At 42.1% G+C, this 22,249-nt stretch overlaps 1 protein-coding gene across 6 annotated transcripts in view; it reads left to right on the top strand.

Annotated features, from left to right (window-relative positions):
- Positions 1 to 4,718: 4,718 nt before the first annotated feature.
- XIAP (X-linked inhibitor of apoptosis) overlaps positions 4,719 to 22,249 on the top strand; it is a 57,120-nt gene continuing 39,589 nt past the window's right edge. For 3 of the 6 annotated variants that reach the window (XM_059385869.1, XM_059385865.1, XM_059385867.1), the window contains exons 1-2: positions 4,719 to 4,826; positions 5,085 to 5,211. The gene's annotated coding sequence lies outside the window, so the exon portion shown is untranslated. Of the gene's footprint in view, positions 4,827 to 5,084; positions 5,212 to 5,538; positions 5,634 to 15,842; positions 16,000 to 17,251; positions 17,310 to 22,249 lie in introns of those variants that run through there. The other 3 variants (XM_059385866.1, XM_059385870.1, XM_059385871.1) reach the window with 3 other exon arrangements.

Below are 22,249 nucleotides of genomic sequence, written 5' to 3'. Positions count from 1 at the left end.
TGCTGAGCAGAGAGCCCGATGCGGGACTCGATCCCAGGACTCTGAGACCATGACCTGAGCCGAAGGCAGCGGCCCAACCCACTGAGCCACCCAGGCGCCCCAAAGATTTTATTTATTTATTTGACAGACAGAAATCAGAAGGAGGCAGAGAGGCAGGCAGAGAGAGAGGGAGAAGCAGGCCCCCTGCCAAGCAGAGAGCCCGATGGGGGGCTCCATCCCAGGACCCCAGGATCATGACCTGAGCGGAAGGCAGAGGCTTAACCCACTGAGCCACCCAGGTGCCTCCCCACCCTTTTTTAAAGGTGTGACTGATATTCTTTTTTTTTTTTTTAAGATTTTATTTATTTATCAGAGAGAGGGGGGGTAGAGAGCGAGCACAGGCAGACAGAATGGCAGGCAGAGGCAGAGGGAGAAGCAGGTTCCCTGCTGAGCAAGGAGCCCGATGTGGGACTCAATCCCAGGACGCTGGGATCATGACCTGAGCCGAAGGCAGCTGCTTAACCAACTGAGCCACCCAGGCGTCCCGGCCAGACACTATTCTAAGTACTTGGGCTAGATCAGTGAAGAAGAGAAAAATTCCTGTCCTCTTGGAGCTTAGAGTCTAGTAGGGGTTGGTAGGAGACATACAACAAATAAACACAATAAAGAAAATAATTGGAGTGCCTGGGTGGCTCTGTCAGTTAAATGTCTGCCATCAGCTCAGGTTCATGATCTCCAGGTCCTGGGACAGGGCCCCACTTAGGGCTCCCTGTTCAGCAGGAAGTCTGCTTCTCCCTATCCCTCTGCCCCTCCCCACCACTCATTTTTTCTCTCTCTCTCAAATAAATAACTAAAATATTAAAAAAAAATAACCATACAGTACGTTCCAAAGTGATAGATGCCATGGGGGGGGAGGGGAAGTAGAGCAGGGGAGATTGAGAATGCTATGAGAGAAGTTGTAATTTTAGATATGGTGGTCATGGTAGACCTTATTGAGAAGGTGACAATTTTCTTTTTTGAGAGGGTGCCAATTAAGCAAGGACTTGAAGGACAAGCCATGGAAAAATCTGGAGGAAGTGTTCCATACAGAGTGAATAGCAAGTGCAAAGGCCCTGAGGCAGGAAAGCTAAAGAAATCAGGGAAAGACTAGGAGATGAAGACATAAAGGGACAAAGGACCCTGACTGTGTAGAGCCTTTGTATTAGTAATTTATTGTTGAATAACAAATTGCCTAAAATTTAGCTATTTAAGGGGTACCTGACTGGCTTAGTCAGTGGAAGACAGGACAGTTGATCTCGAGGTCATGAGTTTGAGCCACATTAGGCATGGAGATTATGGAAAAAAATAAAAACAAGTGAAATTTAGCTATTTAAAACAGCAATACACAGGAATTATGAGTGGTTTGGCTGGTGGTTTTGGCTTTGGGTTTCAAGAAGTTGCAGTCATCAGAAGTCTGGGCCTCAAGAATCCACTTCCAAGGTGGCTCACTCATGTGGTTGACAAGTTGGTGTCTGTTGGTGGTGGGGGAGGAGTAGAGGTGAAAAAGGGGAGGACTCAGGTTTTTCCCATGTGGGCCTCTCTACATGCTGTTTGAGAATCCTTATGACATAACAGCTGGCTTCCCACAGAGCAACAAATCCAAGACAGAGTGAGGCAGAGACCACAATGCTTTTTATGACCTAGGCTTTTAAATCATCTGCCATCACTTCCACAGTATTCTATTAGTTTACACAGGTCAGCCCTACTTCTCTGTAGAAGACAATTAGCCAAGGGCATGAAGAGCAAGAGGTAAAGATCAGTAGAGATCATCTTGGTGGCTGGCTACAATAGTCTTTGTAGGCCATTATACATCTGTGGCTTTTACCCTGAGTAAAATGGAGAGCCACTGAGGGCTTTGAGCTGATAAATGAAAATGACAATGAGCTGACTTACTAGCATAGCTCTGGCTGCTGTGTGAATAGACTGGAGAGGAGCAAGGATGTAAGCTGCAAGACAAGCGAGGAAGCTAAAGTGCAAGAGACAGACAGACCAGGGTCATAATGGTGTCAATGTGAATTGGTGGGATTCTGGATATATTTTGAAAATTGAGATGGATAGGATTTGCTGATGAATTGGATGTGGGATAGAAGAGTGGGGGGTGGATTAAAGATGACTCCAAGAGCTTTGGAGGAATTACAAAAATGAGTTAGACATAGATCTTACCATAAATGAACTTCAGGTATAGATGAGATAAGACATGTACACAAATAGGTATATTACATCACAGAAAGCACTGCGTTCCATAACAAGGGCACAAATTCAAGTGCCAAGTGAGATAAAAATTTCTCAAGGTACTCAATGTCACTGATATGTATACTTAATAATGGTTAAAATGGTAAATTTTACGTTATATACTTTGTCTTAAGTCATTTCTATGCCCAACATGGGGCTGGAATTCACAACCCACGATCAAGGGTCACATGCTCCACTGACTGAGCCAACCTGATGCCCCTATGTTAGACACATTTAATTAAAACTTTGAGGGGCGCCTGGGTGGCTCAGTGGGTTAGGCCGCTGCCTTCGGCTCAGGTCATGATCTCAGAGTCCTGGGATCGAGTCCCGCATTGGGCTCTCTGCTCAGCAGGGAGCCTGCTTCCCTCTCTCTCTCTCTGCCTGCCTCTCTGACTACTTGTGATTTCTCTCTGTCAAATAAATAAATAAAATCTTTAAAAAAAAAAAACTTTGAAAAGGTGCTAACAAAACCAAAAACAAAAATTCAAGTGCCAAGAGAGTTCAGAATAGGAAGAAGAGATGACCCTCAGCTAAAGGAATCAGAGGCTTTGAGTAAGGGCAGTCTTTGTACCCTTGAGCCATTTCAGTAAATGAATGGAAGGCAGAAAAGCTGGAAGTGGGCAGGGGCACAGTTCATAGCTCTATTTTGTTAGAAGATAGTGTGCACTAAAACTACAGTCGATGACTGATGACAGCGTTCTGTGACTGTCTCAAGTGACCTCAAGGAAGAATCAAAAACAGAAAGAACTGGAAAACCAATTAAGCAGAGACATGCAAGCAATATTTTTAAACAGATATGATAAAAACATAAAGTCTTAAGATGACCTAAGGGTCTTTCTTGTGTCTGTGTGGAAATCAATAAAGCTTATTTTCTTTTAAGCCTTAATTTTTACAACCGTAACAAATTATACCTTTTGATGTGCAAGTATTTGGACAGCTGCTTGCAAGCAGGCATACCCTTTTCCCCTTTTGTATATATAATCCCCGGTAGCTAATGAGCTTTGGAGCAGTTCTTCAGAGCCATCTGAAAGACTGTTTTCCCAGGCTATAGTCCCCAGTAAGAAAATGAATAAAGCATTTGCTAACCTACTTTGAGGATGGTTTTCTTTCACTTGACAGTAGGGTGTCCAGGGGAGTGAACATAGAGCTAAGGTGTTTTAACATTATCTGGGAAGTAGTGTTGAAGGGTTTAACTTACATGGCCTTGTACAGGCTGTAATGCTGGGGACCAGTCCTAGGGATAGAGAGGCCAGTCCAGGAGACCAGGTAGTGGTCAGACACACCTGTAATCAGAAGATCTAGGTTTGAATCAGTGTTCCAGCTCCCACACCTACTCACAGTGTGACTTTGGGCAAGCCACCTAAATTCTCTAAACCTCAATGTCTTCCTCTGTAAAATGGAAATGATGGTAGTTACATATTTCATAAGATTGCTCTGAGAATTAAGTGAGATAAGTATTTGATTGCAATTAGTATTACCACAGTAAGTCAGATGTGAGATTCTCAGAGCTATGACAGTAAAAGAGGATCGGAGAGGGTAATATTTAGCAAAAGCCTAACAACCAAAGAGTCTTTCCGCTCCTCCCTCCAAGTTCCCTTTTCAAGAAGAGCAACATCATTTGAGGATGGAGGTGATACTTATAATCTTCCTCTTTAAATGAGAGAAGCAGACTCCCCATGGAGCTGGGAGTCCGACGCGGGACGCGTTCCTGGGACTCCAGGATCATGACCTGAGCCGAAGGCAGTCGTCCAACCAACTGAGCCACCCAGGCGTCCCTCTTCCTCTTTCATTTTAAATGAAACACTCATTCAGAACCTCTCATGTCACTATGCCAGCATATAAGGGAGCGCCCAAGTTTGTGACACAAAATTCATTTGTCTGTTTGACAATCTTACAGCACAGCATACCTGAAATAAATCCAGGATATGCTCAGCATTTTATGTACCAGATTTCCAGTTTTCCCTGCCTTCTGCTTTCATCCTACTCATTTTCCCTTTATCTCTCAATCCCCTTGCTGTCCGAAATGAAAATCTCTTTCCTTTTATCCTTCCCAACTAGGCTACAGACCATATTCTAATCCCAGTTCCCTCATTTATTAGTTGCATGGTAGTGGAGGGGCTTATCCTTTCTAGGCCTCAATTTCCTCTGTAAAATGGGATTAATAAGAGAGTGCCTATCTTACAGAGTTGTCAAAATTACAACAAAGAACACGTTATATGCCTACCACATTGCCTGGTCTACAGTGAGAACGCATCTTGTTCGCTCTTTACATTCGTAATTTTATCTCTAGTCCCCGACTGGTCAACACGAGTCCAGCAGGTAAAAGCCGTGGGAAAAAAACACCTCAAGGGCAAAGAGGAAACGCTTGAGCGGGGGGGCGGGGACTGCGAAGTACACACTGCGCAGGCGCATCCGCCAGGTCAGGCTGTGGCTTCCAGCTGGGGGGGGGGGGGGGGGGGGGGGGGGACAAGGGCTTCAATTGTCCTGGCTGCCCCCTTCCGGCCCAGGGAAGTGGCGGGACCTTGGCTGCGCCCCGGGAGGGCTCAGCACTACTCAAGGACGCCAGGGCCCGAAGGGTAAGTTCGAAAATGGCGGAGGGGAAGAAGGAGGGGCCTTGCAGGGCGGGAGGCTGGCCCCCGGGCGGGGGCGGTAAAAAGGAGTGTGCGGGGGGGGGGGGGGGGGGGGTGTACCCGTGGCGAGGCCGGGGCCGTGAGCTTGAGCGACAGTGGCGGGTGTCTGTTTGAGGCCCTGCCATGGACTCGGGGTTCCTCCGGGCGATGGGCGGGCTGGTGGGTGCGCCTGCGGGAGACGAAGGGACTTCCGTTTCCTTCTAGGCTGGGGCCCGGCCGCAGAGCGGAGTTGGCATTTCCAGATTGGGGCTCGGGCCGCCCCTCCTCCAGGACCCTCCCCTCCGGACCGCGCAGGGCGCCGCGGGCGATCCGGGCTGGCTCTCCTAGCGCGGTGGGTACTGCCTGTACGGGCTTCCTCCTCCTCAACCCCCCCCTCCCCGCGGGCCCCGCGCTGCGGGGGAGGGCGGGAAGGCCGCCCGTGTGCGGCGCGGGTGGCCCAGCAGCGGCTGCTCGCCCAGGTTCCTGGGAGCGCCGAAGGAAGGCGTGGGTGGGTGGGTGGCTTCAGGTGGCCGGGTGCCTTCTTAAACCCTGTGACCCCTACGGTAAATGCAGTCAAAGAACTTTTTTTTTTAAATGATCAAAGAGCCCCCCCCCTCCCATCTGATGCGTGTGGCAGGTATTGAGCTGGGTGGAGTGTGCCTGGCAAGGGCTTGTGAAGCAGAAAGAATAGGAGCCAAAGAGCTTCCGGAAGAGGAAATTAGCTAGTAATTCTTTCCAATCTTTGCTGCCCTAGTCACCTCCCGAGCATATTCTGTGAGTAAAACAAAATTCAGTCTTTCAGTTTCATTATTTTAACTCCATAATACACTTGTTTTTGGGAGGAGGGGGTTGGTTATTGCTGAAACTAAGCGTTTCAGCAACAGCCCCCTCCACCTCCAAAAAAAAATGTCAATCAAAGCTTTGTGAAAACCTATCCGATTTTAATAATCTACTACTTTGCTTTCAAGTATAATTATGTCCCTAGGTTTGTCACACCATACCTTGATAGTCAGTGACGCATAGAAATGTACTCTTGTAAGACTGGAGGTTGCTATGGTGTATCTTTCTTCCCTTTTTTTACTTCGGGATTTCTTAAAACCAGTTCAAAAGAACACAGTTACAGACGGCCATCTTAGAACTATAACATTTTAGAGTTGGAAGGGATCTTAGTTGAATCGTCTTAATTTTACAAAAGCGGAAACTGAGGTACGGGAAGATTTCATGGCTTGCCTGAGGCTACTCAATTTAAGATTAGAACCCAGCTTGTCTGGCTCCTTGCTCACCGCTCTTTCAGAGCAACTGCAGCACATGCCTCCAAGCAATTCACTGCACACTTCGGAAGCGTATACCGCTTCGTACCATACAGCTGTGCTAAAACTTTCAATGTATTTCACGTGTTTATGAAGCCAGTGCATGAGATACTTTCCCCATCATTCAAGAAGTGGCAACAGTAGGTTAAGATTTATACACACATGCACATATGCATATTTGAATATACTTAGATAATTTCTTGACGTATACACAAGAAAAACGTGGACAGTGGCTACTTAATGGAGGGATGGAATGTTTTTTAATTTGCTCTTCACATGTGGCCTAATGTACTGTTTGGAATTTCTTTCTTTCTTTTTTTAAGATTTTATTTATTTATTTGACAGATCTCAAGTAGGCAGAGAGGCAGGCTCCCTGCTGAGCTGAAGGCAGAGGCTTTAACCCACTGAGCCACCCAGGCGCCCCTGTTTGGAATTTCTTAACATAAGTATTGATTTTACAATTAGGAACAATTTTTAAAATTCACACACCTCTATGTATATCAATATAAGTATTTATCTGTGCTATGTAAAGACATACATATATATGCATTTATGTATCAGTGGTCTATATTGTAAAATCCAGTATGGTTCCTGTCAGCCTACCTGGCAGAGCAGGCCTGATTAACAGATGCTCACATTTCTTGTGTTCTCTTGTTGTCCCTAATATAAGATGGTAAAAAGAATATGTTACTACTAATCTTTATATATTCTTAGAAAATATGCTGACTTTTCCTTATCAAGTAATATAGCAAACTATAACATTCAAGATACCCAGTTTGATGCAGTGAAAAAATCTGAATGTAGAATCTTTGTGGATAAGAATCATTTTTTAAAAATTGAGATTGGAAGGGTCTCTAGTGATCAGTACTTCAACTCTTTTCTTTTTATGAATAGATTAACTGGGACTCAAAAGAGTTGAAAAAGTAACTTGCCCAAGATTATATATCTAACTATTAGAAGAGCTTGGACTAAGGTCTGGGTCCTAGTCCAGTACCCCTTGTGCTACCTTTGTAACTTTATTGCTTTGTAGTCCATTCAGAGACTCCCAGCTAGGCAGAAAAAGAAATGCTGGCTAAAGGTAAGGCCCATTTCAGTAGATAAGAATTACTGTAATTAACATGCCAGTTAATTTGTATAGTGCTTGAAATATTTTACTAACCTAAATATACCCCTTACATTTGGTTATAAACATTAATTTGTTTGATAAATTCTTTGTTTCTCTTGTAAACACTTAACCCAGTATGAAATGATACTGTCACTGGTTATTTTTGTTCTAATATTTAAAAGTCTGGTAGTTAGTGCTAATGTGAAGGGGGGGGAAGTTACACTTTATAAAGTAAACATTTATTGATCACCTACTGTATGCCAGGGATTTTACTGTGTGGTGTAGGGTTCGAAAGACCAGATGTGGCAAAATAGATGTCCTTGTTCTCTTGAGGCTGGGAGATTATCAGGAGCTGTCAGTTCTCAAACTTTATATCTGTGTTCTAATCTGGTAATAGTATTATAAAATGTAATCTGTACCACTATTTAAGGTCATCGTGAGTAGATTTGAGGAGACAAAAACAGTAGTGGTAAAAGAAATTGATGTTGAATACTCTTTTTTTTTAACTTAAGGCAAAAAAGGTATTTATTGCTAACAAAATTTAAAAGTTCCAGGCTTCCAGCTCTTCATCAGTTCTTCCTGTGCAATTCCCGGTGAACATTTTACTATTTTCATGTCGTGGAGGTCATGTGGTACTGTGAGAAGAGCCCTGGATTTGATGCCTGGGTTGTCTTGGCTTTGTTTCCATTTAGCTGTGAGATTGTGAGCAAGTCACTAAACCCCTCAGTGCCTACATATTTCTATTTTCTTAACATTTTATGAGTTAAATATCCCATTTAAAACATAGAATATTTTGAATATTTTAAATTTTAAGATAAATATGTTTATTATGGAAAACTTATGAAATTGAGAATAGTATAAAGAGAAGAAGCAAAATCCTGTTCTTTTATGCTTGCTTTTACTGTTTTGGCTCATATTGTATGTCCCTTGCGGTAATCCTTTTTTCTTACTCAGCATTCTTTATTGAAGATTTCCTGTGTCATGAAAAGTCTTTTAAAATGTAGTTTTTATTTATTCTCCATATTCTTCTTTTCTTTTAAGATTGATTTATTTGAAACAGAGAAAGCACAAGCAGGGGGAGGGACAGAGGGAGAGAGAAAGACAAGCAGACTCCCTGCTGAGTGATGACCTGTTGTGGGGAGGGGACTCAGTCCCAGGACCCCTGAGATCATGACCGGAGCTGAAGTCAGACGCTTAACCTACTAAGCCACCAAGGCACCCTGGGAGAGAGAGTCTCCACACTGAGCTAGGGGCCTGATGTGGGGCCCGATTGCAGATCACAGCTTGATCAGAAACCAAGAGCTGGATGCTTAACAATTGTGCCACCCAGGTGCCCCATATCCTACATCTTACTCTATGCTTTGCCTTCATTTTATAAAGTAACAGGTTTGGGCTAGTTGACTCCAAAGATTGAAAATCCATTATAATAGGTTTTTGTTTTAAATTGATTATCTCACATTTTACCAAAGGAAAAAAATCCCAAATAACAATTCAAAATCTTTTTGGAATAAATACCTCAAATAAAATGAAAAGAAATTAAGAATAAGGTGGAGATAGAAACCTTAATAATTTGTGATTATTCTTTCATTTTTTTCTGCCTTTATGATTTGAATACTTTATTTTTTAAAAATTTCACATGCTAAGTACTTGAACTTTAATTTGTTGAAGATGTGATGATATCTGTGTCACTACTGTGTTAAAAGCTGGCCTGTTTTATCTTGTAGGGTGGGTATAGAATAAGTTGAAGAGGGAAAAACTGGGTTTCTGGGATTATCATAGTACAGAGGAGAGAAAATTTGTGGAAGTTCAGAAGGGTTCAGTAACTTGCTTAAAGTCCAAATAGCTATTATGTTGCAGGGGTAGGATTGGAATCCAGATTTCTCCGATTCTGGTAGCCATGCTTTTCTTCCATTGCATGTTATATTTTAGAAGATCTCTTAGACACATATTTTGATGGTGTTGCTTTGATCAAAATTGACTAACTTAATATCTTTGAATGAATTGAGGAACTGAAGTGAGAAATGCTGAGATAGCACTTAAGATGGTTTCAGCTTGAGACAACCCAACTAACACACCCTGAGCACCTTCTGCTTTGAGCCAAATTATTTTTTTTTTAAGATTTTATTTATTTATTTGTCAGACAGAGATCACAAGTAGGCAGAGAGACGGGGGGGGGGGGGGGGGGCAGGCTCCCTGCCAAGCAGAGAGCCGATGCGGGGCTCGATCCCAGGACTCTGGGATCATGACCTGAGCTGAAGGCACAGGCTTTAACCCACTGAGCCACCCAGGCGCCCCTGAGCCAAATTCTTACATCACTGTATTAAGTGACTGGCATGTAGTAAGTATGTGCCTGGCATGTAGTAAGTATGTGCCTGGCAAAAAATGGTTGACTGAAGGGCGCCTGAGTGGTGCAGTTGGTTGAGCATTCAACTCTTAGTTTTGGTGCAGGTCAAGATCTCAGGGTTGTGGGATCGAGCCCCACATTGGGCTTCACACTTGGCGTGGAGTCTGCTTAAGTTTCTGTCTCCCTTGGAGATGCGTTTCTTTTGTTTGTATTTTTATAAGCCTAACACTGTAGCTCTCCCAGCGAGAAGTGAATAAATCTAGGATGTCTGCCTTTCATTTCGGTGCTGAAAGAAGGAAAGCATAATTCTTGTCAAGTTAAAGGAAGAGTTTTATCAGGTATAGGTCAACACTAAGACCTCAAGCTAAAAAATACTGCTTAAGCGTTTGAAAGATGCTTACTGGGTGCTTTTTGATTTGTTTGTTTTGATGTTGGGTTTTAAAAATTAGCTTATGAGGCACCTGGGGGTCTCAGTCATTAAACCTTTGCCTTCAGCTCAGGTCATGATATCAGGATCCTCGAATCAAGGCCCACATCAGGCTCCATGCTCCGCGGGAAGCCTGCTTCTCCCTCTCCCACTCCCCATGCTTGTGTTCCCTCTCTCACTGTGTCTCTCTCTGTCAAATAAATAAAATCTTTTTTAAAAATTAGCTTATTGCTGATTGATCTCTTTTGAAGTCAGAAATATCTGAATTCTTTTCTTTGCCTTGTTAGTTTAAATACACCATTAAAAAAAAAAAGTTCTCACTCTCCCTTTGCCTCCTCCCATCTCTCTCTCAGATAAATAAATCTTAAAAATTGTTGACTGAGGTGCAGCTGGGTGGCTCAGCTGGTTGGGTGTACTTTTGGATCAGGTCTTGATTCCTGGCATTGGGCCTTGGGTTGGGCTCCCCACTCAGTGGGGAGTCTGCTTCTCCCTCTCCTACTGCTTCTCCCCTGGCTTGTGTGCTCTCTCTCTCAAATAAAGAAGTGGAGTCTTTAAAAAAAAATGTTGACTGAATGCCTTTGCTTGTTATAATGTATTAGATAAAAAAGGAAAAACTGAAACTTCTAAGGCCTTCCAGAGAAAAAAAGGACTTTCTGTGCTCTGAGAAATTAACCAAAGCGGCTGTTGATTAGTTACTATATCTACCAAAAGAATTTGAGGCCAGACTTACGAGTTATATGTTTTATGTGCTCTGATTATACTTAATATTAGATTGTCCTTTGTGTGGTAAAAGCATATTTTATGTAATTTTGTAGGACTTGGCATGGACTTTTATTATTTTTAATTCTGGTATTGTTGTAGCTTTGCTATGTGATACATTTTACAACTTGATTTTGGTATGGTTGATCCCCAATCTTAGTTAAGGATACATGTGATTCACTTATCATGATCTGCTTTTTTTAAAAATTTTTTTTAAGATTTCATTTGTTTGAGACAGACTGGGAACACGAGTGGGGAGGAGGGGCAGAGGCAGCAGTAGGGGGAGGAGAAGCAGACTCCCCACTGAGCAGGGAGCCTGTGGGGCTTGATCTGAGGACCCCAAGATCATGACCTGAGCCACCTAGGTGTCCCCATAATCTACTTTTTTTTTTTAAGATTTTATTTATTTATTTGACAGAGATCACAAGTAGGTAGAGAGAGAGGGGGAAGCACGTTCCCTGCTGAGCAGAGAGCCCGATGTGGGGCTCGATCCCTGGACCCTGAGACAATGACCTGAGCCAAAGGCAGAGGCTTAACCCACTGAGTCACCCAGGCGCCCTGCCATGATCTGCTTTTATAATGTATTTTGAAGAATACAGGTCATGGTGAAACTGAGGTTTACCTGTACAGACTGGAAATAGCTTGAACTCAGATGATCAGGCAGAGGTTGAACTGAGTGAGTTAAGGCTGATTTCCTTAACTGGGGAAAGTTGTATTCCCTGGAATCTATAAATTCTTACATATGGTTTGAACTTTTATACATCTTGTGATAATTTTGTTGGCCTCACAATACAGGCCTCTCCTATATGTAATTACATTGCTATGTGCTTTACCTTTCAGTGGCTCCCGCTAATTTTTCAAGCCTTGAAAGGGCCAGGAACTGACATTTTCTGCTGCCTCACCAAACTAACCCTTCTGCCAGTAATTCTTAGAGTAATTTCTTTAGACCCATATTGCTCATAATCACCAGGTTTGTCTTTTGACTGTCATTTACTGTATGATCTTTGATGAGTAACTATCAGAAAACCACAGTTTCCCCATATTTCAAATGGGGGCTGTGATATATTGCTTAGTTTAAATTAGATACCACATATGAAAACCTTCTAATTGTAATTCACATACGTATTTAGTTATTATCAGAGGTGACGTGGTGAAAAAAGAGAGGATGGGCCGTGGACTCACACAAGCTCTGTGTTGAGTTTTTGACCTTCTGTTAAATAGGGTGACATTTTTCAGTTTCAATTCAGCATGTTATAGTAGTTTTATGTGTAGCTAACATGATTGTATAGAGGGAAATGAAAGTGAGTTTGTAGATAGTTTAGAACACGTGAGCACTCATTAACTATGTGGTACTGTTTTAATCTGACTGCTGTGGCAGTCTCCTTTACTTGGTGTCATTTTAATTCAAACCCAGACAGAAGACAAACCTGCATGCGTATAGGCAGCAGAGTGACTTTCAGATAGAACTAAATATTTTTACTGGAGAAAAGGAAAAGATACTGGCTTTTACCAAGAGCTTGTTTCAGCACTTGGCTTGAGATCTCAACATGATCATGGAAGAGTACTTAATTCTGAGAAATATCTAGGGTAGGTATTACCTGTTCACCAAATCATCTATTAAAGAACCTCAGCATGGCACGTGTGGAACCATCTGATTTTTTTAAGTCCTGCATTCTAATCATTCTGTCAGGATAAGTTATCTGGGTAAGTATCAAACAGAGTAAGTTCCACTTCTTTGCCACCAATCAGTTCTATGGCCTCAGTCAAATCATTTAACTTCCTTATGCTTCAAAATGAAAGAGTGATTTCTGTTATCCTGTCAACACAAGTACAGTCAGCTCTGGTGAACAAGTTTTGCTTGTGGGTGTCTGAAAATTATGATGATTTTGGTTTATAATGTACTTGATTCAGAACTTCCCTTTTGTAAAAACTAGGGGAATTTTTTTGGGAAAGATTACAGGCAACTCTTGTTCTTACCAGGTCCCAAATTAATTGATGATTTTTATAACGCAGTGAATGAGTAGTTCAGAACTCCTGCTATAGACATCACTCAAACATTTGCAACAAAGTCCTTTCGTTTTCTTTTTTTTCTTCTTTTCTTTTTTTTACTAACATATAATATATTATTTGTTTCAGGGGTACAGGCCTGTGATTAGTCCCTCCCATTTTCAACTCAAGTTAACAATAAGTAGCAATTAGGTAATACCTGTATTTCTCAGTCTTCACTGCTGGTGATTTACTGCCACCAAGCAGGGCACCAGATGACATTTTGTTCATGGCCAACCACTGTAGATATGACCTGATTACCGCTTTTACCTCTGGGAGTTGACCTGTATCTCTCTCTTTTCTTCTTGAGCCTGATGATTGACAGTGTTGACATCAGTTTACAATTTCTTCTTTCTCATTGGTGTGGCTTGGAGTTAGTAACCTAACAGTAATATTACAAAGTAGCAAGCTGGCAAAAATTCTCACCAAAGGCAAAAAGATACGAACCAAGAATATATCCTTCCCTCTCCTTGTTATGAGAATGATCTTTTGTGAATGAAATGCCCAAACCTTGCAATACCAGGCCCTGCTTTTGATAGTTTACCAGGCTTATGTGTTTACAGATGAAGGAAGCATGGTCACCTGGCATATAGCCAAGTAACACCCCCCAGTCGGCTGAGTAGGATTATATAAGGGACCTGACTAAGAGCCCAACTGCTTTTTTTCTTTTGATTAGAATATAATCCATTTACTGTATAAAATTTAGAAAATTAAGCACAAAGAAGAAAATAAAAATCAATAATCCCACTGGCCAGAGATAACCACAGTAGAATTCTGATGTATAATTTAGCCTGTCTTTATATATCTGTATTTTTTTTATAATTAGGATTATACTGCACAGTATTTTGTAATCAGCTTTTTTTTATCACTTAAGACAACAGGGTGAACATATGTCTGTGTCCTTTAATATTCTTCTACAACCTCAGTTTTTAATGAATGCCTAGTATCCACATTACCGAAGTGTTGTCCTCATTTGTTGGATATTGAATTTTTTTGCTTATCAATAGCACTGTATTGAATATCCTTATATATTTTTTATTTTAAAAAATCCTTGATGTTTTCCTTAAAGTTGATGCTTTCAACTAGAATAGGTGGCTCAGAAGATAATTACATATTTAAGATTTTAGAACATATTGCTACCTTACTCTAGGAAAGGTGTACTAATTTTTTAAAACTTTTAATTCTAGTGTAGTTAACATAAAGTTATATTTATTTCAAATGTATAATAATGATTCAACAATTTCATATATTATTTGGTGCTCATCAAGATAAGTAAGTGTACTCTTTTTTAAAAAAAAAGACATTTATTTATTTGAGAGTGGAGAGAGGAGTGGAGAGAGGAGGCAAGGCAGGGGGCAGAGGGAGAGGGAGAAGCAGACTCTCCTCTTAGCAGGGAGCCTGACATGGAGCTTGATCACAGGACCCCAGGATCATGACCTGAGGAGAAGGCAGGTGCTTAACCAACTGAGCCACCCAACTGCCCCAACATACGTGTACTCTTAATCCCCTTTACTTCTTTGACCCATTTCCACCACCACAAAAAGTATACCAATTTTTATTTTTCTTTAAAGAATTTATTTATTTGACAGAGAGAGATCACAAGTAGGCAGAGAGGCTGGCAGAGGCGGGGGTGGGGGAGCAGGCTCCCCACTGAGCAGAGAGCCTGATGCGGGGCTTGATCCCAAGACCCTGAGACCATGACCTGAGCTGAAGGCAGAGGCTTAACCCACTGAGCTAACAAGAGTGCCTGTTAATCACGTACCTTTCCCACTGTTATATTTTTATTGTTGGCAGTGATGGCCATCACTGTCCTGCCAAACAGAACAAAAATGGTGGTATCTTTTAAAATGTTTATTTCCGGGGGAAAAAAGTTCATTTCTGGGGTGCCTGGGTGGCTTAGTATATTCATAGATCATCTCTGGAGGAATACACAAATTGGTAAGGATTACTGCTACTGGGAATGTGTTGGGGGATTATTTTTATACTTTTCTAGGTTCCTTTGGCTGGTAAACTGATACAGGACAGATTAATAGGAAAAAAATTTTGATTACATACATATGGGGGAGCCCCATAAGAACATGAGATCTACAGGCAGTCAGAGTTGAGATTTATATGCCATCCTAAGCTAGGGAGCAAAGGGGGTAGGGGTCTGAGACTTCAAAGGGGAGAAAGTTTATAGGACCATGGGAAGAACAAATGTTTGATAAACGTTTCCCCGGCCATACGTAGACCATGAAACACAGGAATTTGATCTCCAGGTCCTACAGAGCTTCCTCCAGTTTACCACACCTAGCTCGTATTCTTTGCAGTTATCTATGGTGATAGTTCTCTCCCTGGACCAGGCCCTCTATCTAAATTCCTTTGGGCAGTTGAGGAGGAGGTAAAAGCATTTCCTGAATCTTTGGAGCTTGACTCACTTCCGGTTAAAGTAGTCCACAGGCCCCAGGCGCCTGGCTGGCTGGGTTGGTAGGGTATGCAACTTTTGATCTCTGGGTCTTGAGTTCAAGCCCCACATTGAGGGTAGAGTTTACTTAGAAAAATAAGGGGCGCCTGACTGGCTTATTGAGAAGAGCATCCAACTTGATCTCGGGGTTGTGAGTTGGAGCTTCCAGTTGGGTGTAGAAATTATAATGAGTAATAATAGTAATAAATATTTTAAAAGTAATCCTCATACCAAAGCTGGACACTTTGGGAAGGCTTCTTTTGATACCCTTTAGTCCAGCCTTTGAAGCTTGCCCATGAAGTTTCACAACCCAGAAGTTGAGTTGGTATATTGCTCCATCTCACTGAACTGGTCTCTTAATCCTGAGAATAGTCAGTTCAGTTAAATAATTGTGTCTCATTTCAGAAGATGGTGATGCACTTGAGCTCCCAAAGTTAGGGCTGTGATGCAAACAGTCTGGTATTTAATAAGAGAAATTTCTGTGAAAACGAAACAGAAAGGTTAATAGAGCAGATGAAAGTTTCAGTTTCTGAGTTGTTTTTTTAGACAGAGAGAGATATAGTGAGAGAGGAAACACAAGCAGGGGGAGTGGGAGAGGAAGAAGCAGGCTTCCCACTGAGCAGGGAGCCCAATGTGGGGCTCCATCGCAGGAACCTGGGATCACAACCTGAGCTGAATGCAGTCGCCTAAGGACTGAGCCACCCAGGTACCCGCCTAGTTTCTGAGTTCTGAAGGCAGCCTGGTGAGAGGATTTCTAGATGGTCAGTTTGAAGAAGCTTCAGATAGAGTGCAGGCAGACAGTGGCATTCTCAAAGATTTTCCTGAATGTCTCTGGTGATCTTTCTGAGTGGTCCACATAGCAATAGGCATGAAGACTGTATGTGAGCTGTTGTGATGTCTCTGAAGTTGTCCGGCTTTAGCTCACATGGCTTTGGAAAAGGAGCAGTTTTAGTTCTCTGATTCCAACTCAGGAGGTTGGGGTAAATTTAGAAATGTTAGTTTGGAGAGTTGTAGCCAAATATTGGAGGAAACTTCTGGATTCAGAATCCAATCCAGTTTATAGGTAGAACTCAAAGACAATAGCACTAGCACTTGAGAGTTTTTAAAAAAGATTTATTTATTTAGAGAGAACGTAAGTGAGGAAAGGGGCAGAGGGAGAGTATCTCCAAGCAGACTTCCTGCTAAGCCCAGAGCCCAGCGTGGGGCTCAGTCCCACAACCCATGAGATGAAGTCCCACAACCTGAGCTGAAACCAAAAATTAGACACTTAACTAACTGAGCCACCCAGGCAACCCCCACTTTTTTTAAGAGACTTCATGTGGAATCAAATGTGGGACTTGAGCTTACAACCCTGAGATCAAAACCTGGACTAAAATCAAGAGTCAAATGCTTAACCTGACTGAGCCACCCAGGTGCCCCAGTAGAACTAGAATTTGATATTCATAATGGTGTATTACTGAAACATAATTTTTCTCTGTCAGATTCCCCCCCCCCATTTTTATTAAAGTTAGTCACATACCTGTCTATTCGCAAATTCAGTCTAGTTTCAATAAACTTGGCTTATTTACATAAGTGTAACAAGAGTGTTGATTTGTCATATAGGCTCTTTTAATCTGCTTTGTTGGAACTTTTCATAAGAAATCTGATTGGAGGGGCGCCTGAGTGGCTCAGTGGGTTAAAGCCTCTGCCTTTGGCTCAGGTCATGATCAGGGTCCTGGGATCGAGCCCCGCATCGGGCTCTCTGCTCAGCAGGGAGCCTGCTTCCTCCTCTCTCTCTGCCTGCCTCTCTGCCTGCTTATGATCTGTCTGTCAAATAAATAAATAAAATCTTTAAAAAAAAAAAAAGAAATCTGATTGGACTCTTTAAAGGCTTCTTGGGGTTAGAAAGCCAAGCTAAGACTTGCCATTAGACTTAACCTGTAATACTTACAGATTTGGGTTAATTTCTCTTTTCACAGTTCCCAGGATTTCCTAAGGTTCCTATCCTTCTTGAAGGTGACCTTCCTTCCTTACCTGGTAAGGCTACCGGGAATCCTGTAAGCAAGGTATCAGGCTGATTTTTCCAAGGGGCTTTATTGGCTCCATGAAGTTAGCCTTAGCTCCTTAAAGCTGTCTAATGGTATCTGAGTCTGTGCATGTCTCTCTCAAACATAACATCCCAGTCAAAGCCTTGGTACTATAGCCAGTGTTCCCAGTTGTGTCCTGTTATAAGGAGAACAGATTCTTATAGAACCTATGCAAGTAACTATCTTGCCATGAAAATAAGAATACTGAGTTTCCAAATTCTGGATGGATCAGGTAAAAAATGTATGTTCCATTTCTGCTCTCAAAGGTATCATTTAACAAATTGCTTAAGGTCGTAGCTTAAGAAGAAGGGTTTCCTGGGGTGCCTGGCTCGCTCAGTCGGTTAAGTATCTGGCTCTTGGTTTCAGCTCAGGTCATGATCTGGGGTTTGTGAGATCAAGTCCCACTTTGGGCTCCATGCTCAGTGCAGAGTCCACTTGAGATTCTTTCCCTCTCACTCTCCCAGTTTGAGTCCATGCACACATACTTTCTCTCGCAAATAAACTTACTTGAAATTTATTTATCTGAAAATGAGAGAAACTGAACACAAGCAGGGAGAGCGGCAGAGGGAGAGGGAAAAGCAGGTCCCCCGCTGAGCAGGGAGCCCAACAACCTGGGGCCTGATCCCGGGACCCCTGGATCATGACTCAAGCCGAAGGCAGATGCTTAACCAACTGAGCCACCCAGGTGCCCCAATAAATTAAATCTCTTTTTAAAAAATATTTTATTTATTTGGGGGCACCTGGGTGGCTCAGTGGGTTAAAGCCGCGGCCTTCAGCTCAGGTCATGATCTCAGGGTCCTGGGATCAAGCCCCTCATAGGCTCTCTGCTCCACGGGGAGCCTGCTTCCTCCTCTCTCTCTGCTTGCCTCTCTGCCTACTTGTGGTCTCTCTCTCTCTGTCAAATAAATAAATAAAATATTTTTTAAAAAAAGATTTTTATTTATTTGTTTGACAGAGACACAGCAAGAAAGGGAACACAAGCAGAGGAGCAGCAGAGGGAGAAGCAGGCTTCCTGCCAACCAGGGAACCCAGTGCGGGGCTCGATCCCAGGATCCTAGGATCGTGACTTGAGCCAAAGGCAGACGATTTAATGACTGAGCCACCCAGGTGTCCCTAAAATCTTTTTTTTTTTTTTTTTTTTTTTGTTAAAGAAAGCATTCCTTATATCTGAAAGATAAAAGATGAAAGAACAAGGGGCACCTGGGTGGCTCAGTGGGTTAAAGCCTCTGCCTTCAGCTCAGGTCATGATCCCAGAGTCCTGGAATTGAGCCCCACATCGGGCTTTCAGATCAGTGGGAAGCCTGCTTTCCCCTCTCTCTGCCTGCTTGAGATCTCTGTCTGTCAAATAAATAAATAAATAACCTTAAAAAAAAAGACGAAAGAACAAGTGATATTATAAACAAGTCATAAAGAATCCTAATCAACCTCTTCAGTTCTTTATAGTATTATGTAATTAGTACTTGTTCTGTTAAATCCAGCTTTTACATTTGTTCCAAAAATTCTCACCCAGTTCAGTTTTATGATCTTAAAGTTATTGGAAACCCATATTCTAGCGTACCTGTCGAGTCCTTTCTATAGGGCTCCACTCAGGGCAGGGAGCCTACTTAAAAAGGAAAAGCAAAAAGAGTCCTTCCCATGAATTTCTCTGAAGGTGAAACACTTGTGCGGAACATTTGCAAAAGCATCAGAGTAAATAAGTGTAAGTAGCAAAAGCCTTTAACATGGCAATGGTTAAAGATCTGATGAGTGTTTGTTATAATGCGGTTGACAAGGAAATTTGGTTGTTTTGGTGAGATACATTTTAAGATGGCAAGCATACCAGTATGTAACAGATTTTTAGAATTTTTTCAGAATTTAGAATATTTTATAATTTTTTTCCTTAAGGTTTTATTTTTAAGTAATCTCTGCACCCAACTTGGGGCTCAAACCTATAACCCTGAAATCAAGAGTTGCACACTCGACTAACTGAGCCAGCCAGGCACCCCCAGATTTCTAGAAATTTCATATGAGGGGTGCCTTGGTGGCTCAGTTATTAAGTGTCTGCCTTCGGCTCTAGTCATGATCTCAGGGTCCTGGGATGGAGCCCTGCATCAGGCTCCCTGCTGGCAGGAAACCTGCTTTGCCCTCTCCCATTCCCACTACTTGTATTCCCTCTCTCACTGTGTCTCTCTCTGTCAAATAAATAAATAAAATCTTTTTAAAAAATTCATATGATTTGTGGAACACTTAGGTTTAAGAAGATTATTATCAGTTATTTGACAATGCTTCCCATGTAATTTAACATACCAAATGAGCCTAATTAGTTAATATCTCACTTTTTATAAGGAGAGAACAAATCTTTTGAGAGGTTCAAGGGTGCCCTTTGGAAAAATCCCCAAACTAGTTTGAGGTCAAAAAGACTTTATTTGTAATTTAATTTTTGAAAACTTTGTCAAAAATACCAAAATACTTTAAAACATTTGACTAAATAGGATCAGAGATGATTATGAAACATTATTTAACCAGAGTGACAAAAGATTTTATGGGCAAATACAAAAGCTTACATAGTTGTGAGCAAAACCAATCAAAGAGCTGATTGATAAAGCACAGGAAATTATTTTAATAAAATACAAAATCTTTGCTTTCTAAGAAGATTACTTAAAAGGTAAAGAAAAACCTTTCACAGTCTCTTAAATTAGCAGAGCAATAGTCCAAGGAAACATTATCCTTTTAGCAAATGAAAAACTGAGTTTTAATTTTACGTAAGTGTACTACCAATATTAAAGCTTATTTTAAAAACCCTTGTAGGGTGCCTGCGTGGCTCAGTAGGTTAAGCATCTGCCTTCAGCTCAGGTCATGATCTCCAGGTCCTGGGATTGGCCCTGTGTCCAGCTCCCTGCTCATCAGGGAGTCTTCTTATCCCTCTGCCTCTGCGCCTCCCCTGCTGGCACACTCTTTCACTCAAATAAATAAAATCTTTTTTAAAAAATTAAATTTAACAAAAACCCTAATTTTTATTTTTGTTTTTTAAAGATTTTATCTATTTATTTGACAGACAGAGATCACAAGTAGGCAGAGAAGCAGGAAGAGAGAGAGGAGGAAGCAGGCTCCCCACTGAGCAGAGACCCTGATGCAGGGCCTGATTCCAGGACCCTGGGATCATGACCCGAGCCAAAGGCAGAGGCCTCAACCCACTGAGCCACCCAGGTGCCCCCCCTTTTTTAAACAAAAACCCTAATTTTTAAAAGATTTTTATTTATTTATTTGACAGAGAGAGACCACAAGCAGGCAGAGAGGCAGGCAGAGAGAGAGAGGAGGAAGCAAGCTCCCCCCTGAGCAAAGAGCCCGATATGGGGCTCCATCCCAGGACCCTGAGATCATGACCTGAGCTGAAGGCAGAGACTTAACCCACTGAGACACCGAGGCACCCAAACAAAAACCCTTGTAATAACAGTTCAAAATTTTTTAAAGATTTTATTTGAGAGACAGAGAGCCAGAGAGAGAGTATGAGCAGGGAGAGGGAAAGGGAGAAGCCGGCTCCCTGCTTAGTGGGGAGCCCTATTCGGGGCTTGATCCAGGATCCCAGGATCATGACCTGAGCCAAAGGCAGATGCTTAACCAACTGAGCCACCCAGGTGCCCCAACAATTCAATTTTAGCCAGCTTTATTATGCCAGGTAGGATTTTCTCTCTCTCTCTCTCTGTGTTCCCAACTTTCTGTTTGTCCCTTCTTTTCACCTTTCCCAATTTGAAATAACCAGACTGACTTCAGGACAAATTACTTTCTTTTCCTATATCACAAATGCATCTCCATACCTCATGCACTTTCATAGCCAAAAACACAACCAGCTTTTTTTTTTTCTGGTTAAAACTAATAAGCAATTGTGAGCAGTTTACATCAGTATTCTTTTAGATTGGCAAATTTTTGAGTACATTTCATAATTCCTATAAGCATATGCTTCTTCATTTTAGTCTTTTAATGTGGTGTAAAATGTGTTTACTAATAGACCCATATTTATCTTTATGTGTAACAGGAACCCAAAACTAGATAAAAACCTGTGTTCAGTAATTTTTTTAAAAGATTTTATTTATTTATTTGTCCGAGTGAGCACAGGAAGACAGAGTGGCAGGCAGAGGCAGAGGGAGAAGCAGGCTCCTGCTGAGCAAGGAGCCTGATGTGGGACTCCCATCCCAGGACACTGGGATCACGACCCAAGCCGAAGGCAGCGGCCCAACCAACAGAGCCACCCAGGCTTCCCCTGTGTTCAGTAATTAATGTTTCATTGTTTATCTTACTTGGAAATTAGATATTCCGTAAACTTCCATCATTTAACTTAGCAAAACTCTAAACTTTAAAGTTACTAAAAAGGGGGCACCGGGGTGGCTCAGTCAGTTAAGCATCTGCCTTCACCTCAGGTCATTATCCCAGGGTGCTGGAATCAAGCCGTACATCAGCTACCTGCTAGGTAGGAGCCTGCTTCTCTCTCACCCTTTGCCTGCTGCTTTCCCTGCTGAAGCTCTCTCTCTCTCTGCCAAATAAATAAAATCCTTTAAAAAAGTAAAGTTACCAAAAAGATTTTTTTTTATTTTTTTTAAAGATTTTATTTATTTATCAGAGAGAAGGGGGAGGAGAGCGAGCACAGGCAGACAGAGTGGCAGGCAGAGGCAGAGGGAGAAGCAGGCTCCCCTCTGAGCAAGGAGCCCGATGTGGGACTCAATCCCAGGACGCTGGGATCATGACCTGAGCCGAAGGCAGCTGCTTAACCAACTGAGCCACCCAGGCGTCCCGCCAAAAAGATTTTAGAAGCTATTTTTATTTTATTTATTTATTTATTTTTTTTTTTTTTTAAGATTTTGTTTGTTTATTTGACAGACAGAGATCACAAGTAGGCAGAGAGGCAGACAGAGAAAG

Source organism: Mustela nigripes, chromosome X (assembly GCF_022355385.1).
Source record: "Mustela nigripes isolate SB6536 chromosome X, MUSNIG.SB6536, whole genome shotgun sequence".
Taxonomy (NCBI): Eukaryota; Metazoa; Chordata; class Mammalia; order Carnivora; family Mustelidae; genus Mustela; species Mustela nigripes.
Note: the sequence above shows the minus strand (reverse complement) of the source record. Positions and strands in the feature narration are given on the sequence as shown.